At 36.2% G+C, this 18,087-nt stretch overlaps 3 non-coding genes and 1 pseudogene across 3 annotated transcripts; all 4 read left to right on the top strand.

The window, feature by feature from the left end:
- The first annotated feature begins 8,988 nt into the window (after nt 1-8,988).
- Nucleotides 8,989-9,152, top strand: LOC135730911 (U1 spliceosomal RNA). Its single transcript, XR_010526122.1, has one exon. It is a non-coding gene; the product is annotated as a U1 spliceosomal RNA (small nuclear RNA).
- Nucleotides 9,153-10,224: 1,072 nt separating this feature from the next.
- On the top strand, nt 10,225-10,415 carry LOC135730928 (U2 spliceosomal RNA). Its single transcript, XR_010526139.1, has one exon. It is a non-coding gene; the product is annotated as a U2 spliceosomal RNA (small nuclear RNA).
- A 1,291-nt stretch (nt 10,416-11,706) lies between these two features.
- LOC135730900 (U1 spliceosomal RNA) lies at nt 11,707-11,870 on the top strand. The gene has a single exon (XR_010526113.1). It is a non-coding gene; the product is annotated as a U1 spliceosomal RNA (small nuclear RNA).
- Nucleotides 11,871-12,293: 423 nt separating this feature from the next.
- LOC135730939 (U2 spliceosomal RNA) lies at nt 12,294-12,470 on the top strand (annotated as a pseudogene).
- Nucleotides 12,471-18,087: the final 5,617 nt, after the last annotated feature.

The raw sequence follows: 18,087 nt of genomic DNA, 5'->3' as shown, positions 1-18,087 counted from the left end.
TGTTTGACGATATAAGCAAAGGGTCATTCAACTATTAGCTCACAGAATGAAGACGGAAAGGCGCGTGTAAATTAACATGTGCTTATCCAGTCTGGGGTTAAAAAAACAACAATTGTTAAATCCTTTTTTCCATTGTGCAATAAATACAGCAAAATACCGTTACATTTTGTCTATGTCATTTTACCAAACGTAAACAAACATTAACGACCTGTTTTTGAGCCTAACAGGATAATACTGTAACATTTTTCCGTGTATTAACAGCAATTTTTAACAGTGTAAACCATTAAGAGAGGCACATTGTGCCTTTTGGCAAACTGGTTTTAAATGACATGGACGTGAATGCACGGGACAAGTCACATCGTTTATTGATCTGATACAGGATGCAGCATTTATATTAATTACAAATTTAAAAGAGGAGTGAAACAAAAAACTAAGCATTCGATAAAAGTCTTTTTAGGTTCTCATGTTACAGCAGTTAATATAATGGATAACACAATTATAAGATGCTACATTCTTTTTATTTGTTTAGTCATGATTTAAGATAATTTAAAGAGAACATACTATCAGTTACATGTCATAGACAGTCTGAGGAAAGCCACATCTTCATCTTCTTTAATGAGCAAGGGCATCTTGCAAATCCAGTCAAATCTAAAAAAAATCTCATTCAGCTGACCTTTTCAAATATTAAGGAGGCAAATGATTGTTAACATACAAGTCTTAAGGCCCTGTTTACATTAGAGAATTTGCATTTTTAAAACGGCATTTTAAAATGAAAATGATCCTCGTTTATACTGGTATTTTAAAAAGAACACTTATAGATGGTTTCATCGGACGCACGTGATACACGTCTGGATCCGAACCTTACTTCCGGTTTCGTTTTTTTAATGGTCTGACTAGTTGCTAAACTGATCTCTTGAACAAATGCCTCGTCGAAAATAACAAATGTTTTGGTTTCCTAGGTAATCTGTGTTGTTTTGTTTGCTTGTTATATAAATAAACTATGTTTAAAGAATTTGTTGTTATTTATTATTAGCGGAGTTTACCGGAAGTTACGTGCGGACCGCAACAGCGGCTTGTTTATGTTGTTACCGCTGAAACGGTCTATACACGGTCATAAATGCATGAAACATGACCAATCACGTAACTGGGCATGCGCATTAAAGTGTAAAATAACTTATTTTTATATAATATTATATATATATAATGTGTGTGTGTGTTTACATTATATTGAAAAGTAAACCTTATCATGGTTTTGCTACAAAGTTACATTCCTGTTGAACATCCCCACAAGGCTCATTATGTGGCTCATTATTTAACTCTTTTGTCTCTCAGCTGTCAATCACTGATTATTCAGGAGCTTTCCCGCCTCCACGCATACGGCCTTTCCCAAGCAAAAGTGTCTTAGAAATTGTAAATCAATATATTGCTTTATGTGAATGAGTAGGCCGAATGATTTTCACATCATTTTGAAGAAAAAACTCTAGACTACTAGATCCTGTTTTGAAAAGTCTTGGGAAAACATGTTTAGAATTAGTTTTGTGGACTTATATCAGTGACTTAAAAATTTAGCTTTTTCAAAAACCACGCATAAACATTTTTCTCTCAAAAATACAAACATGTACATACATGTTGATTATATGATATTGTAGCCCAGTTTGTGATGAACACAGTGTTATGAGACTTTTGCCATTAATATGTTTTTAAGCAACTGAAAAAAGCACAAATGTCAGTGCATGTCAAAACTTCCCCAGGGCCCTAAAAACCCCTTAGACCCCAGAGGGTTAAGGCAAATCAAGACCTTCCATTGTAAGTATCTCTCATATATCTGACAGCAGACTGAACGATATTACGACTAGCTGCCCAATCAGACAATTTCATCTTCAAATCAAGCTGAGGCTCTATTTCCTCTTCATCAGTATCTTGAAATTAGTAATTTGTTTCATCACTATCCAAGGTCAAATCCAGTTGATCTGATTGGTCATTGTCAAAATCTTGATCATTATCCATTCTTTGGTCAACAGTTTCATCAAGAACTTGCAAAGCATCCACAGCCAAGCTCATTAAATGTTCTTGCACTTTTGTTTTGATTCCTCGCCGTGTAGTACGTGAACTTGCACCATAGTATTCCATTTACTAAAAACAAAATTGGGGATAAATTACAAGTGTGTACATATGGTATTGACTAAATATCTACACATCACAATTGCTATAGAAGCTAATTAAATTTAGAAAATGTTTGAAATCAGATAAACTACTCTAATAAATTACTTACAATAAGTACATATGGTATATGCACTGAGAAAAACAATTTGATACATTTACTTAAAAAAATCCTTGTAACATTTGCATGAACTTTAAGTAAAATTTACTGATTTTTTAAAGTACAACTTACCTACTAAAATCTAATAAAATCTACTTAATAATGCATGAAAAAACATTTGTTAAATAATTAAGTCACTTAATTATTTTATTTTAGAAGTTAAAACCTGTAGGAACTAGTGCTGCAACGACGCGTCGACGTCATCGATTACGTCGACTATGAAAATACGTCGACATGCGTAAAATGCGTCGACGCGTCGCTGTTTACATTAATTTCGCCTAATGGCGGCTTCTGCTCCTGGCAGTGTTATACATACATTGATTTGTTTGTGTGCGCCACAAAATCAACAATGGCCGCAACATTTACATTTTTATTTTCATTTAAAACGGCTTCATTTGTTGTTGTGAGCGCTCGGTGGTGCCTCTCTGTGCACGCGCGCTCTCTCTCTTTCTCTGCGTGAAGCCCCTAGACAGCGCCTCTCATACATGACACTGAGTGAAAGAATTAAAAGTTGGCTGCGGATTCCATGCGGATTCCTCTGTGTACTTGCATTTTCACGTAAACGTCAGATGTTACTGGCAGAGAAGACGACTGATTCGAGTTTATCATGAGGTTAGCCGTGTTTTCCCACATACACTGCGCGAGCTCTCTCTCTCCTATGCCCGCGCATGCCTTCTGTAGTAACTCTGTGTAATGGCAATTTTTTTATTTGCACCAAATTGTCTGCGATGTCGCGTTTATAAATCAAGATTTAAGTAACTTAGTAGTTAAAGTAACAGCTGGTTGGATTAAACACAAGGTTATTGGGTCATGTTAAGTCACTATTTTAATAGTCTTTGGGGTGGTTTCCTGGACAGAGATTAGCTTATGCCAGGACTAGACCTTAGTTTAATTAAGAAATATAATTAGTTTAAACAAACATGCTGTAAAGGCTAATCTTTTACTATATTCGTTTTAGCCCCTTGAAATGAGTGGAGTATCTTAATATGCGCATCCTTTCCATAAAGCACGCTCAGAGATGTAATTCTAATGATTATGAAATTATTTGTTTACAAACTCCGGTTTACTTTTCTATCAAAATACAAACAAAATGCCATTTAAGAAACTTTTGCCCTCCACCCTCTAGCCTGCGTCTCACCAAACACACACCAGCTGGCCTGCTCATTAACATTTGCCCTTACGCGCCTTAGTGACGCGTCAAAGAGGAGGAGCAAGATAGTTCACCGATTACACAGATTAGACCAGACGATAAACAAACACAAGATAACTCTGTAAATTTAAATCATAATATTTTTGAATAAATTAAAGCATTTTTAAATTTGCGATACCCAGGTATCTGGCTCCTACACATGCCTTACTAAAAACAGTACTTGTGTGCTTTTTTTAGGCCAAACTAAGGGCACTGATGTATTTTAAGATATGTCAGTGCAAGATGTTTTCAGTTTGGACAGCTCTTATATTTATTTTAGTCTAGGACTAGTCTAATCCCTGTCTGGGAAACCGCCCCTATGGGGCAGTTTCCCGGACAGGGTTTAGGTTAATCCAGGATTAGGCCTTATTTATATTAGGATATTTACGTTAGTTTTTACAAACAAACCTTAACAAAAACACTAACGTTACAGGTGTACATCTTGACACAAAACAATGTCACTAATATATGTTAAAATTAGTCAGTGCAAGATGTTTTTAAAGCAGCTCAAACATGCATTTTAGTCTGGGCCTAGAATAAGTCCTGTCCGGGAAACCGCCCCAAATGTCTGACAACAGAACAGATATGTGAAAATAGCATTCAGTTGTGTTAAAATACAATAAAACAAACAATGACTGTCAGATCAGACAGAGTAGAAAAACAGATTATTCAACAGATTAAATAGCTAATAAAAAAGAACACTGTATTAATAATAAAAAATAGTCGTTAGAGTAGTCGACTAATCGGAAAAATAATCGCTAGATTAGTCGACAGAAGAAATAGTCGTTAGTTGCAGCTCTAGTAGGAACTCTGAAACCTGCAGTCTGTCCACATAGTATTATGTTCTGTATAATATTAAAATGAGAATCACTGTGAGCATATTAAAAGTCGTCAGCTCAACACGTTTATACATTAAAACAACAAAGCAGTAAATAAAGATTAATTACCAACCTTCATACAATCACTGTTGTTAAAGGGGACATATTATGAGATTTTTTTTAAGATGTAAACTCAGTCTTAATTTAGGTCCGAGCAAAAGTGTGCTGTTTTGGGTGTGTCATTTAAAATGCAAATGAGCGGCTGAAGTGCAAACACTGATCACAATGATGGTGGTTTGTTGTAATTGAAACTCAATTGTGCTGTCAAGTCCTTCTTTTCTCGCTCTTCTCTCTGGACTAAATGGCAGTGCTGTGGTTGGATAGTGCAGATAAAGGGGGCGGTATTACCTTATTCTGACATCACAATAAGAGCCAAATTACAATGACCTATTTTTTCACATGCTTTCAGAAAATGGTTTACCAAAACTAAGTTACTGGGTTGATCTTTTTCACATTTTCTAGGTTGATAGAAGCACTGGGGACACAATTATAGCACTTAAACATGGAAAAAGTTTTAAATAATCCATCTTTTCTGCAGATATTCTTCTTGAAAGACCAAAACAAGAGTGATCGTTCATCAACACACCACAGAGAATGCGTATTTGAACATCCACAACGTATTGGATTATTCCAGTACGTCATCGCGCTGCAGAAAGGGCCTCTTGAATCGCTTTGTTACTTATATAATCAACTATTTATTCTATTTATGTTTCTGTCCCACAGGTGGGACGTTTGGCATTACATATTTAAAACAATAATTTCATAGTCTAAACCTACAGCAATCTTGACAAACTATATACCGTTGGAAAGCTCTAAGAATGTACTTTTTTTATATTTCAATACCATTTTGAAAAAGAAATTTATGTAGTTTGAGTTATTTTCTAAAATGTCGCAGGCAAACAGGTGGGCCCAGGATGTTATTACATATTTATTTGTAAATATCCTATTAACCTGAAATAACCTTGACAAACTATATATTGTTGGAAAGCTCAGGGAATGTAGTTTTCATATTTCAAGGCCATTTGATGATAGAATTTGTATAGTGACCGTCATTTTGTTAAATTGCCACTGACCCCGTAGGGGTACATATGAATTTGTATATATTTATAACACTAATACCCTATAAACTTGAGATAATCTTGACAAACTATATTTTGTTGGAAAGCTCTGGGAATGTAGTTTTCATTTTTATAGGCCATTTGATGATGGAAATTTTGTAGCGACAGTCATTTTGTTAATTGTCACTGACCCTGTAGGGGTACATATGAATTCGTATATATTCATAGTTCTAATATTCTTCAAAATGAATCTATGAATCTTCAAAAATGTTGACATACTATATATCGTTGGAAAGCTCTAAGAATGTAGTTTTCATATTTCAAAACCATTTTTCATTAAAAACAATGCAGAGACAATAATTTATTAACTTGTGACAAGATAATGCAAATAACCGTTGACAGTGGCCTTGGTTGGTAAAACCACTAAAAGTGTGACATAAACTTCATTTTTTGTTATTTTAACTTGAAACTTGGTTCAGAACTAGTTAAGACTTGTGTCTTTAATGTTGTTGTGTTTTGAAAGTCAAACATTAAAATTTTTATATACATTTGATTAGAGAGTATATACTTTATTGCATTATTTTTATTATTTCAAATAAATTTTAACAGGTATAACAATTTTTATTTAATATTCACAACTTCAAACACTTCGGTGTAAAACTATAAATTGTCTTCTTTAAAAAGAGACCAATATTTTGCCTCTAAACCAAAGAATGCCAGAGTTATAGTAATTTGAACGTGCAGAATCACCTTTTCGCCCCCCCCCACTCAAAAGGGGCGGTGACAGTTATAGGGTTAATGATCATTGCTGTTAAAGGCAATTTGTTGTGTTTTTTGGTTTGTTCAACGTCTGTGTTCCATTACGGAAAAATAGTTTGACAAAAATATAATGTTGCATAATGCGCTTTGTTAAAAGCCCTATTCGGATGGGATTAGTTTTACAGGGGTAGATGGCGTAATGTAATTTTACCACAGGACGTCTGTAATATTAATGGTCAATTCATACGGGATTAGAAATCTCAGTAAAAGATTCAGAAGTGGGAGGGGTAACTCATTAGCGAAGCGTGTCACCTCCTCGTCTTCACGTGCATGTTAACTTGCTTCCTGATATCACATGTGCAAACAACATGACACAGACGAGGAAAACACGAAACACTGTGTTTAATTTCAGTTTGTGGAGAACGTCAGTATCATAAACAGTTCCGTGCCTCTGAGAAATAAATTTGACCTTTTTTAAAAAAAGTTTGTCGTGTTATTCAGGAACTGACTTGCCATTGACTTGTTTTTCCAACTAGAATACAAGTAAATGCTTCTTAAAGCCCTTTTATATTTAAAAGTAACCCGCAAATTAAAAGGAAATGACGCGTTTACGTGTATATTTACAGCTGGTCTATTCGCACTGGATTAGTATTACCTGAGGTAATTTCTCCGGACCTTTTTACAGAAGGTAAAAGTCGCCGTAATCTTTACTGACATTGTCCGTAATGATTACTGACATGGAGCATTCGGACAGGACACTGAGAAGCTCTGATAAAAATTGCTTTACCCCACCTCCCTATGTCAAACTAATCCCATCCGAATAGTTCTAAAGAAAGACTTCAGTCAAAATTTTGAGGAATTGATAGAAACGGTATTGTTGAAATTTTATTTTAATTAATTGTTTTTATTTTATTGTATGTACATGTTTATAATTTCTAAGAGCTAGACCAAGCAACGTTGCCAACTAACTGATAATGTTAGTGGATTCCTGCAAGTTTCTTTCTTACCCTAATATGAAAGATATGGGCAAGACTATCAACTGGCCCCTGGTGCCTTTTGTTCCATTGTGTGAGTTGGTGGTCATTTGCTTATGTTTGGACCAAGGGTCCGTGTCAATTGTGAGTAGCAAGCCTAAATTGTAAACCCATTTCTATGATAATGAAATGGTCTGAGTGAGACAGTGGGTGAAATAGTAATGTTAATGGGATTTAGTGACAGGGTTACTTCCCTTCAATGCTTTGTTTAAAGTTAAATGCTTTAAACAAAGGGGGGACTGCCCCCTAAAATGTGTATAAATGCAATTTAGGGCTCTACTGTAAAGTACTATTTGTACAGGATTAGTTTTACATGGGGTAAAGCAATTTTAGCTTCTCAGTCATTTTAGTCCTGTCTGAATGCTCCATGTCAGGAATTGTTACGGACAATGCCAGTAAAGATTATGGCGACTTTTACCTTCTGTAAAAAAGTCCAGAGAAATTACCTCAGGTTATACTTATCCAGTGCGAATAGACCAGTTGTTAATATTCACATAAATGTCCTGTTCTTTTGTGGTTTTCTTTCAAATATAAAGAGCTTAAAGAAGCATTTACTTGCGTTCTAGGCGTAAAAACAAGTCAGTGGCAAGTTAGTTCCTCAATAACAGGACACAGACTTTTAAAAAGAAGTCTCAATCACTTCTTAGAGGCACAGAACTGTTTCTGAAACTGGTGTTCTCCCCAAACTGAAATTAAACAGAAGGGGTGCATCCCAATTCAGGGTCTAGATTCTTTTAAGGCAACGGACTTTAAAGCCAAGGCTCGATATTTGAAGGCGGCAGCCTCTAAAGGCCATGAAGCAAACTGAAATGAGACGGTCTAGCCTACAGGGAGAGTGGCGTTACTTGCTGTTCCCACACACTAGGCTTGTCAGTGGGACACAAAAGCTGGGACCTACAATGAAAATAATTTTTGTAGAAGTTACAGTATTACTGGGTATTTCTGGCAGCTAGTTGCCAGTAACTTGCTGTAGATTTTACAATTACGGTATTTACTGGCAACAGTTTGTTCAAAGTTAAATGAACATGAAACATTTTTTAAGTCTTTATCTTCTAGAGTAAGTTACTGGCAACCAGCTGCATAATTACAGCTAATTTTTTACAGTGTATCAGACCTTCAAAATAAATATGGAGGCAGATATTTATTTTATTTAAAATATAACACATTGATACAGATTAAACTATCCAACAGTATGTAAAATTCACCAACCTTTGCAAAAGATATGCACATCGCAACATGCACAATATTGCAGGAATAATATTAATTCACATCACTAAAACATCATTTACAATAGTAAAACAGTCACAAGGACCTTTTAACTGAAGGCCAAAGCTTCTGAATTGGGATGCACCCAGTGTTTCGAGTTTTTCTTGTCTTTGTCATGTTGTTTGCACATGTGATATCAGAAAGCAAGGTAATGTGCATGTGACAGCAAGTAAGGGGAGACGCGCTGCATAATCAAGTTACCCCTCCTCCTTCTAAATGTTTTACTGAGATTTCTAATCCTGTGCGAATTGACCATTAATATTACAGACGTCCTGTTGTAAAACTACATTACACTATCTACCACCATAAAACTAATCCCGTCCAAATAGGGCGAATGACTACTGCTAGATAAATCCAAGTCTCTTGGTTTTCTAAAAAAAAGGTCTCCAACTGTATGCAGAGTTATTTTTAAATTATATCGCCTTATCATTGTTGAAATTGATGTTCCCTAAAGTGACTCCCCTTCACGGTCGATGTACAACTCATACTTACCTGGCAGGGGAGACACCATGATCATGAAGGTGGTTCACCCAGGGTGAGGCTAAGCCATTGCACTCCGGCTGTGCTGACCCCTGCGAATTCCCCAAATGTGGGAATCTCGACTGCATAATTTGTGATAGTGGGGGACTGCGTTCGCGCTCTCCCCTGATTTTCTTGTTTAAATACAGATTTTAACTTTTAGCTGTTAGAATTGTTTAATCTACCTTTTAGATGACCTTTATAGATGATGCAAAATATGATTCTAATAGTCAATTTATGTAATTTTTTATTTTAATATTAAATTGTCATTGAGTAAAAATACAGTTGACGGTTGTCTGTGATCTGGTAAAAACAAAACATTTTATTTCATTTGAACGTGCAAACAGCAGCGACAGATCAACGACTAAACTAGGATTCATACATTATCAGATTTTTCACGCAACTTTACCTTATCAAAGAGCACGCGATCAGTCCAGATGATTAATATCCAAAAAGGGGCAGATCTACCACAGTGGCCATTTCTAAAGCAGGACATCTTTCAAAAAGTTTGCTTTTGCGTCGTCTTTCTCCGTTTGTGCAAGAAGAGAGCTGTTTTTGGTCAGGGGCCATCAGCGAAGGTCTGTTCGGATGTGCACGAGATGTAGATGGACGGTTCCATCTTGCGCGCATCTCCGTTCAGCTTCCAAACCATACTCAAACACGCACACAGCAATAATTTGTGTCATTTAAAGGACATTCACAAATTAAACATAGAAAAGTGGCGAAATGTCTGTCGAATCATGACGACACGCACAGTGCATTAACAAATATTTTTTTCTTTTAACTGATGATGTTAATCGTCATATTCTTACCTTCGGTTAACGATTAAACGGTCAATCTGAACATCCCTAATCACTATTCTATTCAAAGTGTTTCCTCCTCCTAATTTTAAATGTTTTGTGATTACTTGTTTTTTGGCACTGGGAGAATTGTGGAAGTAAAGGGTTGTAGTACAAACTGGCCATTCGCTGTAGACTTTAAAAGGGAAATTCTGTTAAAGAAAATGTATCGCCTGGCAGTGAACTTTGAGCTTTATCATTTTGCAGGTATTATTTATGATCTAACAGCAACATTACACATCTACTAAAGTTTGAAAATGGGATCAGGAAGAACGTGAAAAAGGAAAATAATAACAGTACCATACCGTCCTTCTATCTACTGTTTGAAAGAATGTGGTCCCTACTTCGGACCATTTGTGGGTATCGCTTCTCGGCCTTTTGGCTAAGATCAAGTGTAGTATCTGTTCTTATCAGTTTAATATCTGATACGTCCCCTACCCGGGGACCATATATTAAATTGATTTTTGGAATTGGGAGATGGAATAGGGGCTTGCTCCGTCCACTCCACGCATCAACCCGGTATTGCAGTACTTCCGGGAACGGTGCACCCCCCCTAATGTGCTGAAAAGAAGAACTGTATTGTAGCTTAGAGATTTTTGCCAACTAACTGATAATGAAAGTGGATTCCTTCAAGTTTGTCTTTTGTTCCATTGTGTGAGTTTGTGGCCATTTGCTTATGTTTGGGCCAAGGGTCTGAGTCAAAGGTGAATGGCAAGCCTGAACCTTTTTTATGTTAATGAAGTGGTCTGAGTGAGACAGTGGGTGAGATGTTGATGGGATAAAGGGTTGGTAATTTGAAGGATTGGGAGTGGCAGGGTTACTTCCTTTCAATTCTTTGTTTAAAGTTGAATGCTTTTGTTTTCCATTTAGGGGACTCCCTCCTAAACTGTGTATAAATGCAATGTAGGCCTCTACTGTAAGTCAGGGGCTGTTTACACTTGGTTTTAAGATGTGTTTTCATCGATCGGATCACAAGTGGACGAGAGAGACACATTACGTTTACACCTGGTATTTAAATCCGTCTCTTCTGTCCACTTTCGACCGCATCTGTCCTGAATACTGTGAGGGGGTGGTCTGTGAGACGGTGGGCGAGTCTCTCTGCTGTCATTCAAACGCGAGCGGGAGTAATTGAGTTTATATGGACGCAAACTTATATTATGTCGGAGTCCGCTGCTTGTTTAGCAAGTATACATGCTGCACAGTGTTTTGTACGTTTATTTGTTGGAGCTTTCTCTGAATTTTCAGCGCAATTGATGAAATAGGATCGCGCAACTTTCACGCTTTCAAAACGAAACTACGGAGAACACCCGCAGTAGTTTTATCAATGAAAGGCTAAAAATAGCACTGTTCACTGTATGTTCACGGCAGAAGTAAAAAAAGACGTAAAATTAGTGTTTAATACCTCAGATTAGATAAATGGGCAGAGAGAAGGCGGTCGCGTGTGGCTGTTCGAACACATTCTACCACATTGCGTTCCACAACTCCAAAGCGATCCGATCGAAAGTGGTTTCGACTACCTCTGAATGTGGTTGAAAGTAGTCGAAAGTGGACGCGTTCAAAACGTTTTGAACACTGTTTACACCTGGCATTAACGTCGTCCACTTGTGATCCGATCGACGAAAAAGCATGTTAATGCCAAGTGTAAACAGCCTCTCAGACTTGGTGACTGCAGAGCCCGAGCTCTATGCTCTGATTTAAAGATCACTTTCTGCAGTAAAGACTACTACTCAAGAAAATCCAAGTCTCCTGGTCTTCGCTAAAAAAAGGTTTCCAACAGTATGAGTTATCATCGTTGAAACTGATGTTCCCTAAAGTGACTCCCCTTCAGGGTCGATGTACAACTCATACTTACCTGGCAGGGGAGACACCATGATCATGAAGGTGGTTCACCCAGGGCGAGGCTCAGCCATTGCACTCCGGCTGTGTTGACCCCTGCGAATTCCCCAAATGTGGGAATCTCGACTGCATAATTTGTGGTAGTGGGGGACTGCGTTCGCGCTCTCCCCTGATTTTGTTGTTTAAATACAGATTTGAATGTTTTCAAAAGCTCTTTTAGCTTATGAAGTATGTGGTTCAAAGAGTCAAAGGTGAATGGCAAGCCTAAGGTTTGAACCCATTTCTATGATAATGAAGTGGTCTGAGTGAGACAGTGTGTGAGATGTTGATGGGATTAAGGGTTGGTAAAACTGAAGGATTGGGATTGGCAGGGTTACTTCCTTTCAATGCTTTGTTTAAAGTTGAATGTTTTTGTTTTCCATTTTGATTTGGATATTCTTTGATTTAGTTTTTTTCTTTCACATTATTCTCATTTTTACCACTTTTTAAATGATATATTTCAAGAATGGTTTTTTAAAAAAAAGGCTTTTATCTATTTAAACCTTTAGGTTATTTTTTTTCAGAAACCATGTTGAAAAAAGTGGAATATAAATGAATGTATTTAAAAAAGAAGAAAATCTGTTCTTATCAGTTTAATATCTGATACGTCCCCTACCCGGGGACCATATATTAAATAGATTTTTGGAATTGGGAGATATGGAATAGGGGCTTGCTCCGTCCACTCCACGCATCGACCCAGTATTGCAGTACTTCCGGGAATGGTGCACCCCCCCTAATGTGGTGAAAAGAAGAACTGCTGTGTTGCTTAAAGACTTTTTTAAGAAATCTTTGGATGGTGTGTGAATGTTCTCCAGTTTCTCCAAATGGCTCCAACGTGGATATTTTCACATTTAATCCAAAACGCTGATTTTTCTTTAGAGTCAACCGTTCCAATTGTAACTTTGTAATTTAACAAATAAGTAATTCAACTAATTGGAAACACAAGATTAAAATCTTCACATGGCCAGTATGAATTTTCACATGCAGTGAAGAAAATATTAGATTGCATTTTGTGGTCTAGTTATCTACAGTCCGAATTCCAGCTAGAACCATAAAAGTTTTATATAACGGGTCTTACATTTACCACAGGGTTATTCAAATCTCACCCTGGAGGGCGGAGCACTGCATAGTTTGGCTCCAACCCTAATCCAGTCCTTCCAGAAAAACACAGTTTTTTTGTGATTGTTGCAGGCAAAAATCCTTGATCTTCTGGCACATTTTCTTAAAAAATGACATGGAATATGCAGGATATTTATACAATTTTTTTATTTAATTTTTTATAGATTTAAACAAATTAACAAACAATAAACCAACTATTCCTTGACAGCTAGGGAAGGCATTTTTGGTCTTTTTTAAATTAATTAATTAAATGATAAAATAAAAAATTAAATCGCAAAATATGTCCCAAATTTGAAAATGAAATGCTAAAATAAAAATTAAAACATTAAATTAAATTATTTCATTTTCAACGTGATGAAGCATCATTCTGGCCAAATTAAAAAATAAAATAAAATTGATTTGACATTTCATTTTCCATATTATCTTGAGGCAAGACAACCAATATTAAAATAAAAAGGCAAACTTGACAAGGAATCTGTAAAAACATTTCTTAAAAGGCTTTTTATTGGCTGTCTTGCCTCAAGATAATATGGAAAATGAAATGTCAAATCATCAATTTAATTTAATTTTTCAATTTGGCCAAAATGAAAATGAAATAAATTAATTTAATGTTTACATTTTTATTTTAGCATTTAATTTTCAATTTTGGGACATACTTTGCAATTTAATTTTTTTATTTTATCATTTAATTAATTTAAAAAAGACCAAAAATACCTTCCATAGTAAGCAGCATTTACTCCATATTATTAAGTCAATAAAAAAGAAAAATTAACGAAATAATAAAAATATTTTTTTTTAAATGCAATAGTAATAGAATTATAAGTTAAAAGAAAAAATAAATAAAATAAAACATATACAGCATAGTGAAAATCAATTAAACAGCAATTAAGATAAAAAAATTCCTTACTGATCAGTTTGTTTTTAATGTGTTTTATATATATATATATATATACTATATACATATATACATACTAACATGTGTCCATCTTTGTAAGAAGAGATCCATTTTCAGTTGGAGTTGGGCAGTCAAATATTTCATTTTATAAATGGATTCAAGTTTTTCTATCCATTGGGCTAATGTTGGAGAATTGTGGCTTCATCCAATTAATTGTTACAGTTTTTCGTGCACTTATCAAGAGTACATGCAGGATATATCTCTCGTTTTTACTACACCAATCCCAGGGTATCTCTTCAAGCAAAAAGAACAGGGGGGTAAAAGGCAGATCTATATTCAGAATTTTCATAATCTCTGCCCTTGCCAGAATGTGGATAATTTTGGACGTCCCCAAAACATAAGCATGTGGTTTCCCACATTCCCACACCCCCTCCAGCATTTCTCGACTTCTGGACTGTTTTCAGTTTTAAATTTTGAAATCGCCAGTGGTGTTTTAAAAAAAACTAATTTTTGTTTTCCAGTCAATTCTTTCCAATTATGACTAGTGTCCTTATGACATTCTGTACATACAGTACAGTATATCTTCCCATGTCTCATCCTCAATAATTTCGTTTAGTTCAGATTCCCACTTCGTCTTTATATGGAGTGTATTATCTGTTTAATCTAGCAACATTTTGCTATATATTTGTGACATATCTTTTAAGTTATAGATTTTGTTTCTTAATATCAATTAAATACTCTTCCAAATTAGTTGGGTCTTCCATAATAATTTCCTTGTCTTTATGAGTTAATATAATATAATTTCTTATTTGTAGATACCGAAATCACTTGATGATAACATAAACATATCTTTAAGATCAGAGAATGAACGCAATATACTTCCCCTAAATATCTGATCAATTATAATAAGACCCTTCTCAGTCCATCTTTTAAATGTACCATCCCACCTGGAGGGTAGAAACTCAGGGTTATCTGCTATAGACATGGCTCTTTATAAAGTTGCCATTCCTGTTTTATTTTTTTTAACTGCTCTTAAAGTTTGCTTAACCCATATATTTTCTATTTTCATCTTATTTTGAGCTTGTGTGGTCATAAAAGGTAGTGTTGACAGAGGGAAATTTGGTACGGAACCTTGATTTGTTAACCCATTCTGTTTCAGCATCATTGTTAATCCAGACCACTATTGCTGTTAGCTGAGCGGCCCAGTAATATTGTCTTAATTTGGCAGACGTAACCCTCCCTTATCTTTCCCTAAAGTTAGTGTTTTTGTCTTATTCTGGGTCGTTTATTCTGCCAAATGAACTTTGATATGAGTTTATCTAGCATATTAAATGTAGATGCAGGAATCCATACAGGGAGGGACTAAAATAAGAAGAGCAGCCTAGGTAGAATATTCATTCTTACTGTCTCAATCCTTCCAAATAGTGGTAACCGTTCCCACCTTAACAGATCATTTTTATTAGTGTTGATTAACTTGTTATAGTTTTCCTGATACAACTGTGAAGGTCTAGGTGTAATGGTAACTCCTAAATATAATCACTGTTTAGACCATCTAAAGGATGCTCTGTCATTAAGTTCTACTGGCCAAACTCCATTAATCATAAGTGCTTCTGATTTGGTTGAATTGATTTTATATCCAGAAAGTTTCATATGCTTCTAGACAGTCTAGGAGAGCTGGTATATATTTAAACAATTTTATGCGATGAAATTGCAGGAACTTGCAAAAACTATGAGAACTTACGAAAACTGTTGGTAGCTTTTCAGTGATGTTCACGTCACATAATCACAACACTTCATAACGTTCCCATGGCGCTTGTGTGAAGTAAATCCAACATTTTTCAACTTTCTGCTAAGATATATGGGATTTTTGCTACAGAAATGCGGGGGTTATGAAAATCAAGCAAGCCCCGCACAGTGTTTCCCACAGGTTTTTTAGAGACTGTGGCGGTGATGACGACGTTACACTCTAATTAGCATATATGTGACTTCATCATGGGTTTGCGTTTGATCGAGTGTTGGCATCTGAAATATGTTTTACTTCTACTCTTTGATCATTCACATTATATTGCATTTTAAAGAGCCAGTAAAATGCCAATTATAGGCGTCCTATCACTGTTTATAAGTCCTGAACAGGTTTAAATGTCTAACACTGTTATGTTAGAGAGAGGCGCGCCTTGCACGCAACATGAGAGAGAAAGGCAGTCCTTACAGGAAACGCAGAGTTTTTTTGTGATTGTTGGGGGCAAAAATCATTGATCTTGCGGCACATTTTCTTAAAAAACTGCGGGAACTTGCAAAAACTGTTTTCATCTTTTGCAGCTTTTCAATGATGTTTACGTCACATAATCACGTCACTTCATAACATTCCCATGGCAGCAGCTTTTGCAACAAAGATGACTCTGAAGGATCTCCATTTGTGTGGCCAAACAAATCATTACCCCATCATGCTGTAAAGGCTGTTGAACTGCTGGATGTTTCAATCATGAAGGTCAAGCTTGTTCGAGGCACTGATGACCCTCTGTCTAGTAGAGTCTCTTAACACTAGCTTTCCCTCCTTCAGGGCAATCTCAACAAGGACTTTGCTCCGCTTCTCTACATGTTGGTATCCAGGGAGATGATTTGAGCCACACACATTTCCAACACAGGGATCAAACAACACAGGGTAGCCACTAAATGGTCAGCGAAGCCCATATTTTTTTCTCAGTGGAGTCAGACTGTCACCCTCACTATTTATCTGCCACTCCGTTGAAACTTACTCATGTTCATCCTCATCTGCTCAAAGTGTCTCTCTGGTCTGAGTGTAATGGTCAGAAGCACTGAAAGGCTCTGATGACAGAGAACAGATACTCCAAACCTATCTGCTCATCACCAGCAGGAACTGGAGGCCTTTAGTTTGCCTCTTCCACCTTTCCAAACAGTTCCTGATACCTTTGGTTTGACACTTGCTGACTCCCTGTCAGAGTTCCAATGTGCAATGCCCGCCAAAATATACACCTGGAAGGGGGCAACAGCACAGTGGGGACCTGAGATTATTTTGGGCAAAAAGGAGTGAAAGCCTTACAGACTGTTGCTCCCTCTGACCGTGGAAGGCCCACAACATTATAAGTCACATGTTTTATGATGGTGTACATGTTCCTTTCACGGTGGATCATGGATGCATTCAAGGTGCTTCTGTCGGTTCTTCCAAAAGTGGTTCTTGTTCATCCCAGCTGCTCCCTTCAGGATGTCAATGGCACTCTGGACATGTGCACAGGTTTCCTGAGCACCGAGTGTGATCCTCCTGACATATCAACTGTACCAGGAGTGCCATGTCATCCTTGTTGTATGCAAAGACTGCAACAGAGAGGGCAGACTTGAAAGGAATATCTTTCTTTAAATTGGACTCCAAGCTTTGTTACTCTGCACATCCCTTTTATGCTTAAACTGCTACATACTGTAACTAGAGTTAAAAGTGAAAATCCATAAAGGGGCTCTTTAAGTGAATGTTTGGTTAACTGTTGGGAAAAATATCTAATGTGTAACATTATATTATATCTTTGCATTACTGTAGATCATAAAGCTGTCTGTCTCAATGTCAATCAAACAATACAAGACAGAAAAAATATATTTTCTTCAATTTTCCAGCACAGGTCACAAATATTAACACATTTTTTTCCTTTTGGTGTAGTGTTATTGTATTCATTTTGGTCATGTTTCATTTTGTTATTAGAGATGAATACATTGAAAAACAGGATAGGGATGCAAGACAACGCCGTATTTAGGCCTTTGATATTTCTTTTGCAGTAAAAGGCAAGACTAGCATAATCAATATGAGGCTGGTGAAATGCTGTAGAATGGAGTCATGGGGGAGATCCTTGTCTTTTAGTGACTTGGGGGTCATCCTCATGATGAAGATAGTGGGGGGCTATTGGTGATTAGCTTACACCAGACTACAGTTTAGTCGCCAAATTGCCTCAATCTCAGTTTAGTTGCTATATGGTCTTGGTTTGAATCATTTTTTATAAATGTATCTTTTACATGTGATTAAATATTTCCATAAGGGGAACATAAGATCTTTGGATCTGAGTTTCTCAACCTATGCTTGTGTTACTGTTATCTGAGAGGTGACCAGATTTTAACTTAGTGTAGTTCACTTATTTCTATATTATCTTTGTATTTTCTTATATTTATTTATTAATTGACTCATTTCTAGGGCTGTCAATAGATAAAAATATTTAATCTTGATTAATCGCATGATTTCATGAGTTAACTCGCGATTAATCCCAAATTAATCTCACATTTTTATCTGTTCTAAATTTGCCTAAATTTAACACTTTTAACTTTTAACTTTTTAATG

This window comes from Paramisgurnus dabryanus, chromosome 2, assembly GCF_030506205.2.
Source record: "Paramisgurnus dabryanus chromosome 2, PD_genome_1.1, whole genome shotgun sequence".
Classification (NCBI taxonomy): domain Eukaryota; kingdom Metazoa; phylum Chordata; class Actinopteri; order Cypriniformes; family Cobitidae; genus Paramisgurnus; species Paramisgurnus dabryanus.
The sequence above is the reverse complement of the archived record's forward strand: the minus strand, read 5'-3'. Positions and strand labels throughout refer to the sequence as shown.